We start from the raw sequence: 12,985 nt of genomic DNA on the forward strand, positions 1-12,985 counted from the left end.
AAAAGACAGCCTCTTCAATAAGTGGTGCTGGGACAAAATGGACAGCTACATGTAAAAGAACAAAGCTAGAACACTTTCTAACACCACACACAAAAATAAACTCAAAATGGATTAAAGATTTAAATGTAAGGCCAGAAGCTATAAAAAAGCTCTTAGAGACACGTGTACCCAATGTTCATCGCAGCACTGTTTATAATAGCCAGGACATGGAAGCAACCTAGATGTCCATCAGCAGATGAATGGATAAGAAAGCTATGGTACATATACACAATGGAGTATTACTCAGCCATTAAAAAGAATACATTTGAATCAGTTCTAATGAGGTGGATGAAACTGGAGCCTATTATACAGAGTGAAGTAAGCCAGAAAGAAAAACACCAATACAGTATACTAACGCATATATATGGAATTTGGAAAGATGGTAACAATAACCCTGTGTATGAGACAGCAAAAGAGACACTGATGTATAGAACAGTCTTATGGACTCTATGGGAGAGGGAGAGGGTGGGAAGATTTGGGAGAATGGCATTGAAACATGTAAAATATCATGTATGAAACGAGTTGCCAGTCCAGGTTCGATGCATGATACTGGATGCTTGGGGCTGGTGCACTGGGACAACCCAGAGGGATGGTATGGGGAGGGAGGAGGGAGGAGGGTTCAGGATGGGGAACACATGTATACCTGTGGCGGATTCATTTTGATATTTGGCAAAACTAATACAATTATGTAAAATTTAAAAATAAAATAAAATTTTAAAAAAAAAGCTCTTAGAGAAAAACACAGGTGATATTCTCTTTGACATACATCACAGCAAGATCCTCTTTGACCCACTTCCTAGAGTAATGGAAATAAAAACAAAAGTAAACAGATGGGACTTAATTAACCTTAAAAGCTTTTGCACAGCAAAAGAAACACTAAACAAGATTAAAAGACAACCCTCAGAATGGGAGAAAACAACTGCAAACAAACAGTTCATGCAGCTCAATAGCAGAAAAACAAGCAAACCAATCAAAAAATGGATGAAAGACCCAAACAGACATTTCTCCAAAGAAGACATACACATGGCCAACACACACATGATGCTCAGCATCATTCATCATTAGAGAAATGCAAACCAAAACTACAACGAGGTATCACCTCACACCAGTCAGAATGGCCATCATTAAAAAATCTATCTATAAACAATAAATACTGGAAAGAATGTGGAGAAAAGGGAACCCTCTTGCACTGTTGGTGGGAATGTAAGTTGATACAGCCACTATGGAGAACAGTATAGAGATTCTTTAAAAAAAACTGGGAATAGAACTATCATATGACCCAAATGCCACCACTAGGTACTTACCCTGAGAAAGCCATAATTGAAAGAGACACATGTACCCCAATGTTCATTGCAGCACTTTTTACAATAGATAGGAAATAGAAGCAACCTAGATGTCCCTTGACAGATTAATGGATACGGTAGCTGTGGTACATATATAAAATGGAATGTTACTCAGCTACAAAAAAGAAAAGAATGCATTTGAGTCAGTCCTAATGAGGTGGATGAACCTAGTCTATTATACAGAGTGAAGTAAGTCAGAAAGAGGAAGAAAAATATTGTATGTTACTGCATTCATATGGAATCTAGACAAAAGGGTACTGATGAACCTATCTGCAGGGGAACAGTGGAAATGCAAACATAGAGAACAGACTTGTGGACACAGTGGGGGAAGGAGAGGGAGGGACAAATTCAAAGAGCAGCACGGAAGCATATACTTTGCATGCTAAGTTACTTCGGTCATGTCCGACTCTGTGCGACTGTATGGACAGTAACCTGCCAGGCTCCTCTGCTCGTAGGATTCTCCAGGCAAGGATACTGGAGTGGGTTGCCATGCCCTCCTCCAGGAGATCTTTCTGACTCAGGGATTGAACCCGTGTCTCTTATGTCTCCTGCATGGGCAGGCAGATTCTTTACCACTAGCACCACTTACCACATATAAAATAGATTGCAAGTGGGGGCTGTGTAACACAAGGACCTCAACCCAGTGCTCTGTGACAAACTAGAGGGGTGGGATGGGGTGGGAAATAGGAGAGGGTTTAAGGAGGGAGGGGACATTTATACCTGCGGCTGATTCATGTTAATGTATGGCAGAGGCCAACACGATATTGTAAAGCAATTACCCTCCAATTAAAAAATAAAGGGGGAAAAAGAATCAAAAAGAAAAAAGAAAAGGGGATTAAGAGAGTGTGTTCTCTATGCTCCAGCTGGGGCCGGATACCCACAGCCCTTCCGTGATGGCCGTGAGAGCCGAATTTGGCTAGGATTTTCTGGGCGTGATAGAATTTCTTTGCATTCTAGGTTTGGTGCCAATGAGCCAGCAGAGACATAGGGACAGGAAGTGGAACTCAGAGTGGCAAGTCCTAGGAACCTGCCCTGAGTGGCCTTCAGCCCAGCAAGACTACACCTAAACAGGCACCTCCTTGGTACACTGTGCATGCTGTGGTGCTGTTATACTTGTCTTTGGGATGTGGTCCCCTCTTCTGCACAGACAGGCCAATTGAATAAAGTGAATGACTTAATACAATGCTTCTGCTGCTGCTAAGTCGCTTCAGTCATGTCCAACTCTGTGCAACCCCATAGATGGCAGCCCTCCAGGCTCCCCCATCCCTGGGATTCTCCAGGCAAGAATACTGGAGTGGGTTGCCATTTCCTTCTCCAATGCATGAAAGTAAAAAGAGAAAGTGAAGTCGCTCAGTCGTGTCTGACTCTTCATGACCCCATGGACTGCAGCCTACCAGGCTCCTCTGTCCATGGGATTTTCCAGGCAAGAGTACTGGAGTGGGGTGCCATTGCCTTCTCTTAGCCTGGTGCTTTTACAGTAGTGCATAAACCAGCAGTAGCAATACACATCATGTGGAAAACAGTTTCTTTGTAAATTTTAAGAACACTTTTCTCCATATTCTTTCATCATTTGACATAATGCAATAATGAAAACAGACAACAGACTATAAGCACATTGCTACTGCTATTGCTAAGTCACTTCAGTCATGTCCAACTCTGTGCGACCCCATAGACGGCAGCCCACCAGGCTCCCCCATCCCTGGGATTCTCCAGGCAAAAACACCAGAGTGGGTTGCCATTTCCTTTTCCAGGGCATGAAAGTGAAAACTGAAAGTGAAGTCGCTCAGTCGTGTCTGACCCAGCGACCCCATGGACTGCAGCCCACCGGGCTCCTCCATCCATGGGATTTTCCAGGCAAGAGTACTGGAGTGGGATGCCATTGCCTTCTCCAAAAGCACATTAGCTGCTGCGAAAACTGTATTATTAAACAGAAATCACTCCACAGGCAATTCCTTCCTCCTATGGACAATGTCTAAGTCCTAAGAACACACCCAGTTATATAATGTCCCTCTCCACAAAACCATTCAGGACCAAAGTTTCCTTCTTGATGTAGAACTGTCCAGGTAGCTACATCCCTGTGGGTGTGACTGGGTCTTCTGCATTTGGTGCAGTCTTTCTAGGTGATGAAGCCCAGAGAAAGTGCAGGCATCGACTCTGGGATTGTAGAGGCCACCAGGAATTGGCCCACCCAGTACGCAGAGACAGGCCTTTCCCAGTGACGGCAGTGTGGGTGCCTTTTCCCTTATCCCACTCCAGGCCAGGACTGAGACTGTGAAGTCTGATCCTTAATCCCTTCAGATGGCTCATGCAATGAATGAACTGGGTTAAAAGCCCCCTTTTATGTTCTCTTGTATCTTTAGTTATTTTTGGCTACACTGGGTATTTGTGGCTGTGCATGGGCTTTCTCTAGTTGTAGGGAGAGGAGGCTATTCTCTAGTCACGGTGTGAGGGCTTCTCACTGAGGTGGCTTCTGCTGCTGTGGAGCAAAGGCTCTAGAGCACAGGCTCAGTAGGTGTGGCGCAGCGGCTGAGCTGCCCTGAGACACGTGGGATCTTCCCAGAGGAGGGATCAAACCATTGTCCCCTGAGTTGCAAGGTGGATTCTTAACCACTGGCCCACCAGGAAAGCCCTCTGTTCTCTTTGTAAAGTTGGGACGAAGAATATTGCCTACTGTATCAGTAAACAAAGGACACTGTGACAGTGAAGCCAGCAGCCCCTGCAGCCACCGCCAACTGCACCCTGAGGAGGTTCAGGGTGGAGGAAGCAGGTGGGATGCAGGCCCTGGAGAGCTGAGGTGCATATCAAAGGAGTGATTTCAGTGGGCCCAGACGCTAGCATCTTCTCCTACAGAGAAAAGCACTAAATTCCTTGGGATGTCTGGTTCTTTTCAATTAACAGTTATCTTTTGATGTTCCGACTACCTGGTTTCTGCAGCAAAAATTCCTATATATCTTGGCTACTCTCTTACATCTTCAAAGCAATCCCTCAGAGATATCTGAAAGGCTGTCTTCTGGGGCGTGAGTCCTCAGAAAACTCCCTGAATAAAATATAATTTTCAACTTTTAGTTCAGACAAAAGAGCTGTCTTCCTCTGAGCCTTGAGAAGAACTTGGTGTGCATGTGTCAAGCTGCTTCAGTGGTGTCAGACTCTGCGACCCCATGGACTGTGACCTGCCAGCCTCCTCTGTCCATGGGTTTCTCCAGGCAGGAATACTGGAGTGGATTGCCATGCCCTCCTCCAGAGGATCTTCCTGATCCAAGGATCAAACCCAAGTCTCTTTTGTCTCCTACCTTGGCAGGCGGGTTCTTTACCACTAGTGCCACCTGGGAAGCCCCAGGTGAGGAAGAACTTGGAGGTCCCACTCTGTGCTCAGGCCTCTCTCTCTCTCCCCACATAGTAGGAGACAGAGCTCTCCCTCCCCAAAAAGAGACTTGTGCTGCAGTTGAGTCCTGCTACTCCCCTTGCCAAGTGCAATTCCTTATACTTGGGGTCTCAGGTGCCCAGCATGGGGGCATCCTGCCCAGGCGAGCAGTTCCCTGAACAGTAGGCAAGCACCTCCACATATCCCGCAGTACAGCACAACTGAAAGCACAAAACTGTAAAATCCAACCAGCAAGTGAGGTTCTCACTCATGGACATGTGATTCACCAGTCCCCTTCTGCAGCCCAGACCACTGTGTTCCAGCTGCCTTCTTATCTACCCCAGTGTCTCCAAGGTGCCCAAACACCTCTGCAGAAGCCCCAAAACCTGTTCCTTCCCCTGGGGCCCTGTGACCATTCAGGTACACACAACCAGGAGCACCTCTGATGACTCCCTCTGACTCTGCAGACCCCTCACCTAAGCAGAGCCTCCCTGACCTGACTGCAGTCACCTCTCAGCTGGCAGGACTCTGCAGTGGCTTTCTAGAACCTCCTAGCTGCTCCCCACCATCTAATCACGGCGATCTTTCCAACATGCTCATGATGCCCTGGACTCAGGCTTAAAACCTTCCTCAGGCACCCAGATCTGTAGCAGCAGCTAGAGTCTCCCCCTACCCCATGATTCCTGATGATCTCAGATCTCACTAACCCCAAGAGTGTCATGGCTTCTCAGAGAACAAGAATGGTATCAGCATTTGCTTTTCATCAGTGCCATAAATATTTAGGGACTTTTTACAGTTTGGCTCAGATGGTAAAGAATCTGCATGCAATGCGGGAGACCTGGGTTCAACCCCTGAGTTGAGAGGATACCCTGGAGGAGGGCATGGCAACCCACTCCAGTATTCTTGCCTGGAGAATCCCCACGAACAGAGGAGCCTGGTGGCTACAGTCCATAGGATCACAAAGCGACTAAACACAGAGTTACAGTTTACCTAGCGCTCTCGTCTGACTAGTGTTTACGTGGGTTAAGTCAGCGGTGAGAGCAGATGTCATCCCACAGTTCAGGCAGAACATTTCTTACGTATCCCCACGGCCCTCCTGGGCTGGGGATGCCCTTTGTCTTGGGAACTTGCCTCCCAATGAGCCATTATATCCAGAAAATAACTTGTGGTGTCAAGCCCGAGTGCTCATACCAGCTATTCAGTCTTAGACTTTGCACATTTTCCCTGAGAGGAATTTTCCTTGCTCCTAAAAGCAACATTTTAGCACAGGCTTATTAAAACCCCACCTGCTCCCTAGAACAGGTTAGCTCCTCATCTCCTCTCTCCCAACTAACCTGAGATTTAATCCTTAATAGCAATTATGTGAGAGGGCTTCCCTGATGGCTCAGATGGTAAAGAATCTGCCTGCAATCTGGGAAACCTGGGTTCAACCCCTGATTTAAGAAGATCCCCTGGAGGAGGGCATAGCAAACCACTCCAGTATTCTTGCCTGGAGAATCCCCATGGACAGACAGCCTGGCGGCTACAGTCCATGGGTTCACATGGAATCGGACACATCTGAGCGACTAAGCACAGCACAGCACAAGTATCCCTAGACGTTTTCAATCTCCCAGGCCCTCCAAGCCCAGGCAGGCCTTGCCCCAGGGGCCTGGACAGCAGACCTCATGCTCACCCCGGAGCTCACCTCATGCACACCTCGGGGATGGCATTTCCTAGATGATTTAGGTTACAGGGGACTGCCTTGTAAACACAAGGATATAGAAGCCGCCCACCCTGCTCACAGCCTCCTGTTGGCTCTTCCTCAAAATCACTGCAGGTTGTAGAGTTATCACATTCCTTAAATCAATGCTCAAACATTTTCCTTGGGTAGCATCACAGGTAGCCAGGCCAGTGTGGTATTGAGCTCCAGATACCTACCCTGTCAAACCCAAGCACATCCACACCCAGGGATGCCTGTGCTTGACATCCGTTCTTTGGAAAGAGTGGGCAACCTTAAATTCATTTACTCCACTGTGTGTGGTCAAAGTGCAGAGAAGCAGCTCTGAGGGATTTAATGTTTTCACCCTGGCGCATTCCATTCCACAAAAACGCCTGACTAGTGTTCACGTGGATTAAGTCATTCCTCAGTTCAGGCAGAACATTTGCTGCCTGAACTGTTCCAAATTCTCCTCCTCAGTATCCCCACGGCCCTCCCGGGCTGGGGACGCCCTTTGTCTTGGGAACTTGCCTCCCAATGAGCCATTATATCCAGAAAATAACTTGTTGTGGTGTCAAGCCCGAGGGCTCACACCAGCTATTCAGTCTTAGACTTTGCAAATTTCCCCTGAGAGGAATTTTCCTTGCTCCTAAAAGCAACAATTCAGCACAGGCTTATTAAAACCCCGCCTGCTCCCTCGAACAGGTTAGTTCCTCATCTCCTCTCTCCCAACTAACCTGAAGACTTGATCTTCTCCCAGGAGCAAGTTTACAGTTGAAGATGAGAGCGCTGAATGACGATGGAGGTAGTCCTGGGAGGCAGGCGAGCTCCCAACTGCTCCACCGTCCTCCTGCCGGCCTGGCCACACCCACAGACGTCACGACGGGCATCCCCTCCGCCCCCAACCACTCCACCCCCTCGCTGCTCCCACCCCTGCTGCCTTACCCTAGCAGCTGCAAGAGACAGTCAAAAAATGAAGACAATATGTAAAATAGATAGCCATTGAGAATTTGCTGTATGACTCACGGAACTCAAACGCAGGCTGTGTAACAAACCTGGAGGGGTGGGATGGAGTGGGAGGTGAGAGGGAGGTTCAAGAGGGTGCGGACATAATGAATACCTATGACTGATTCAAGCTGATGTTTGGCAGAAACCAACACAATTCTGTAAAGCAATTATCCTTAGATTAAAAAAATAAATTTAAAAAAAAAATTTTTTTAATAAAAAAGAAATGAAGAAAAGATGCTCCTGGTCAGAGACCAGAGCTCACTCTCTTTTTTAATTGGAGTATAGCTGCTTTACAATGTTTCGTTAGTTCCTGCTGTACAGCAAAATGAATCCGCTATATATGTATATATCCTATCTTTGGGGGATTTCCTTCCTATTTAGGTCACCAAAGAGCACTGAGTAGATTTCCCTGTGCTGTACAGCAGGTTCTCATTAGTTATCTATTTTATACATTATATATATATTTCTCAACCCCAAGCTCCCAATTCATCCTACCCACCCACTTACTTCCCCCTTGGTATCCAGATGTTTGTTCTCTACATCTTTGTCTCTATTTCTGCTTTGCAGATCATCTTTATCATACAATATTTGATTTTTCTCTTTCTGCTTACTTCATTCAGTATGACAGTCTCAAGTAATATTTCACTGTATATTTCTACCACATCTTCTTTATCCATTCCTCTATTAATGGACATTCCATGTCCTGGCTATTGTAAATAGTGCTGTGATGAACATTGGGGTACAGGTATCTTTTTGAATTATGCTTTTCTCTGGGTATATGCCCAGTAGTGGGATTGCTGAGTCATATGGTAGTTCCATTTTTAGTTTTTTAAGGAAACTCCATACTGTTCTCCATTGTGGCTGTACCAATTTACATTCCCACCAACAGTGTATGAGGGTTCCATTTCTTCAAACCCTCTCCAGCATTTATTCTTTGTAAATTTTATATAATGATGGCCATTCTGACTAGTATGAAGTGATACCTCATTGTAGTTTTGATTTGCATTTCTCTAATGAGTGATGTTGAGCATTTTTTTATGTACTTGTTGGCCATCTCTCTGTTTGTATTTCTGTATTTCTTCTTTGGAGAAATGTCTGTTTAGGTCTTCCACCCATTTTTTGACTGGGTTGTTTGTTTTTCTGATGAGCTGCATGGACTGTTTGTATATTTTGCAGTTTAATTCTTTGTCAATTGCTTTGTTTGCAAATATTTCTCCCATTCTGACAGTTGTCTTTTTGCTTTATGGCCTTTTTCCTTTGCTGTGCAAACGGTTTTAAGCTTAATTAGGTCCCATTTGTTTCTTTTGTTTTTATTTTCATTACTCTAGGATGTAGGTCAAAAAAAATCTTGCTGAAATTTATGTGAAAGAGTGTTCTGCCTATGGTTTCCTCTAAGAGTTTTGAAAATACAAAGCACTTCACGAATTTACATGTCATCCTTGCTCAGGGGCCATGCTAATCTTCTCTGCATGGTTCCAATTTTGGTATGTGCCAAAATGAGTGCCAGGGGCAGAGCCCTCTCTGAACACTAGGTGCAGCCAGCGCTTACTGTGCCCCATGCAGCTCTGCTTGATAGAAGGTAGCCAAGTACTGATACTTGTAACAGTTTTTTCCCTATGAACAAGAATTGGGAAAATGTGAAATTAGTAAATATTCCGCCTACTTTTTTCTGTTCTGCTCTTTAAGAGTTCTCTACTACAGCTGATAAACCTGATCAGCATTCATCTTATTTCCTTATGCTTTCCCACCTCCAGCCTAGGGCTGTGAAGGTTACACTTGTGGAAAGCACTGTATCATACAACACACACACTCACAAACAACACACAGACACACCCACATACAGATGCACACCTGGACACACACGGACACATGAACACATAAGGAAATACAAACGGACACACCGAGACAGGTAAACTATTCACAGAGACACAAACATACACACACACATCACAGACATTACACACACAGAGATGCAGAAGCACACACAAAAATATAAACAGGCACACAGAGAGACACATAAATAACTACACGCACCCCAACACACAGACATATGTATAGGCACACACACACACAGACAGACACACAGGCTTGCTGTGGACTAGGAAGCCCCACTGGGGCTTTAATCTACTGGGCACTGCAGGAAGTCCAAAGCTCTTGGCTCAGCTACAGTGTAAGAGGCAGAACTCAAAAAGTTATCCTTATGAGAGTTTCCTCTCCAAGCCTCTCGGAGAGAACCATGAAGCCCAGTTACACTAGGTGTTCGAAGGTACACACTTATAACACGTATGCTGTAGAATCGATGCTTTTGAACTGTGGTGTTGAAGAAGAGTCCCTTGGACTGCAAGGAGATCCAACCAGTCCATCCTAAAGGAGATCAGTCCTGGGTGTTCATTGGAAGGACTGAGGTTGAAGCTGAAACTCCAATGCTTTGGCCACCTGATGCGAAGAGCTGACTAGTTTGAAAAGACTCTGATGCTGGGAAAGATTGAGGGCAGGAGAAGGGGACGACAGAGGATGAGGTGGTTGGATGGCATCACTGACTCAATGGACATGGGTTTGAGTAAACTCTGGGAGTTGGTGATGGACAGGGAGGCCTGGCGTGCTGCAGTCCATGGGGTTGCAAAGAGTCAGACACGACTGAGTCACTGAACCAAACTGAACTGTACAAAGCAGGGTGTGGTGGGGGCTGCCCAGGAGCAAGGACCAAGAATGCAGGGTCGCCAGGCCTCCCAGAGCACAGTGGGCACTGCCACAGAGCAGTTCCAGTGCTGGCACACCAGCTAGAGCCCCCAGCCTCCCCAAGAGAAGGCCGAGTGCCACATTAGTAGTTGTCTCTATTCAGACTCCCACTCGCAGCCAGTGTGGACACAGCAACAACCCTATTCACGTGGAGTGGAGGCCACCTTGGCCAAGTCTTCCTCTAGAACTTTGAGAACTCTGTTACATGGGAAAGTGGTAAGGGGGCCCCAGAGCATGAATGTGTAGGCATCTGGGGAAGACAGAAGGCTCCAGGCTGCCCTGCCCTTACTGAATGGCCTCCATACAGTGGGAGGCTGACTGAACGTGACCAGAGAAGGGTCACAACACACCAGCAGGGCAATCATGGCTACCACATGGCTCTCCATGCTTCATGCCCATGTCCCCAGCATCTACGTGCTGACCCCAAGCCTGCCTAGTCTATGTCTCTTGAGTAGCTGCTAAACATTTGTAGTGAAATCACCCCTATTCCTGCTCCAAGGGGTGAACTTGCATGGCCTAAATTATGGAAGAAATCTCACCCTTGCAAAGAATTGGCAAACCCACATGGTAGTGAAGGCACCTCAGAGCAGGGGAGTCGCCAAGGCCATGTACCATGCTGGACCAAACCATGAGCTATTTCGGATCCTAATTTATTGCCAGCCCTCCCTCTTGGTTGCTGAAACCAGGTCCAGATGGGGGTTCCCTTCTTGGCATCTGGGAACAAGAATTGGATACAGAAGCATCACTAGAAACCTGTAGTGTAATTCATATGGCCCTGCTTTCCCGTGAATGGGGACTGGATTTCTTCAGCCAGAGTGGTTGGGGACAGTTGAGGAAATACATGGTGATTTTACCAAGATATCACCATAAAGTCACACTTTTCTTGGATGGCTCAGGAAATTCCAAAATAGGAGGTCTCTAAGTTTTCTCAGCAAAGAGCAGCATCATTGGAATCTGACACAAAGGCCAACAGTGTGTATTTTGAAGTACATGGTACTGTGTACCCTGGAACAATATGAGTTTGAACTGTGTAGGTCCATTTACACATGGATTTTCAGCTGTGCATCCCTAGCTCCCATGTTGATCAAGGGCCAAACATACTTGAATGTACATGCAAATTTCAGCATTTCTGCAATAAAATCCTTTTGCTTATATTATATACAGTGGTGGGTTTTTGTGAATGTGTGTTTATGCATATTTTATGTGTTTGTGGGTGATGCTGTGAAGATGCCCCTGACCTCAGATCCTCAATTGACAGGTATCACTCAGAGTGATCCACTGCCCTGCCCTCCAGCCACATCTTCAGTGGAAACCTGCCTGTGGCTTCCCTTTATGAACTCCACCCCCCTCCAGGGTCCCTGTGACCACTGGCTCTTCAGGCTTCTGTGGACCCCAGCCTTTGTCTGCTCTGACCACAAAGCCCCTGTGTTCTTCTCACCCACTGGTGCCCACAGATGGTCAGATCAGCCAAACCTGCGTACTGATCCTTTATAGGTATGGGAAAGGAAGGGATACTGGGGCAGATGGCCAGAGCAGTTTCCTTCTACCTCTTGGCCCACCTCAAAAAGTAGAAAAATCAAACACAAACTCAGACATGTCTTTATCTATTGCTGTAACAAACCACCCCAAGTTTGGTAACAAAAATAGTGACCATCTATCATGCTCCCAGATTCTTTTGGTCAGAATGGAATTTAAAAAGGGACCGTGGAAATAGCTCATCTATATACCAAGACAGTCAGGGTGATACAAAGGTGGGAAGTAACTTGAGTCTGGAGGCTGGAAGCGTCTGGAGGTGCACTAACTTACCTCTGGTGTGGGCCTACTGCCATTGCCACGTGGCCTGTTCCTTAATGCTTGGACTGCCTCATAGCATGGTGGCTGGGACCCAAGAGTCAGGAAACGGAAGCCAGGTCCATGAGGCCTGACCCAAGATAGGCAGGTGCCACTTCTGCCATATTCCATTTAGCAAGCAGTCACAGAGGCCAGGTTCAGGGGAAGGACACAGCTCCCAGCTCTTGATGGAAGAAATGTCAAAACCATTATAGCCAAGTTTTAAATTGCATAAATGGCTCTCTCGCCAAGGATAGCCTAACTGAACAATGAAGGCTTAATGCAAGCAATAGGAGGAATTCTGTACTAAATTCTGCAGTTTAAAGGCATTTAGTAGAGAGGAGACAAAATGGCAGAATAGAAGGACATGAATTCATCCCTTCTTACAGAAACCAACATCTACTAACATATCTACGAAATCACAACTAACTACTGAATAACCACTGACAAAAAACACAAACAGATGGAAAGACAGACCACGTTCTTGGATTGCAAGAATCAACAGTGTGACATTGACTGTACTACAACAGGCAATCTACAGATTCAGTGTGATTGCTATCAACTTACCAGTGGAATTTTTCACAGAACTAGAACAAAAAATTTCTTAATTTGTATAGAAACACAAAAGACCCCAAACAGACTAAGCAATCTTGAGAGAGAAATATAGAGCTGGAGGAATCAGGCTCCTGACTTCAGGTTATATTACAAAGCTACAGTCATCAAAACAGAAATATAGATTAATGGCACAGGATAGAAAGACCAGAAATAAAAACACATATCTACAACAAATGAGGCAGGGTTACAGTGGAGAAAAGACAGTATCTTCCATAAATGGTGCTGGGAAAGCTGGACAGATATATGTAAATGGATGAAATTAGAACACTCCCTAACACCATACACAAAAATAAACTCAAAATGGATTAAAGACCTAAGTGTAAGACCAGATACTATAAAACTCTTAGAGTAAAA

General features: G+C 45.8%; 1 protein-coding gene and 1 non-coding gene across 2 annotated transcripts in view; both read right to left on the minus strand.

Annotated features, from left to right (window-relative positions):
• The window catches only part of OCA2 (OCA2 melanosomal transmembrane protein), a 326,371-nt gene extending 319,074 nt beyond the window's left edge, over nucleotides 1-7,297 (minus strand). The window contains exon 1 of the mRNA XM_055571821.1: nucleotides 7,177-7,297. The gene's annotated coding sequence lies outside the window, so the exon portion shown is untranslated. The remainder of the gene's footprint in view (nucleotides 1-7,176) is intronic.
• Nucleotides 7,298-8,849: 1,552 nt separating this feature from the next.
• Nucleotides 8,850-8,958, minus strand: LOC129648027 (U6 spliceosomal RNA). Its single transcript, XR_008712634.1, has one exon. It is a non-coding gene; the product is annotated as a U6 spliceosomal RNA (small nuclear RNA).
• Nucleotides 8,959-12,985: the final 4,027 nt, after the last annotated feature.

Source organism: Bubalus kerabau, chromosome 3 (assembly GCF_029407905.1).
Source record: "Bubalus kerabau isolate K-KA32 ecotype Philippines breed swamp buffalo chromosome 3, PCC_UOA_SB_1v2, whole genome shotgun sequence".
NCBI classification, from domain to species: domain Eukaryota; kingdom Metazoa; phylum Chordata; class Mammalia; order Artiodactyla; family Bovidae; genus Bubalus; species Bubalus kerabau.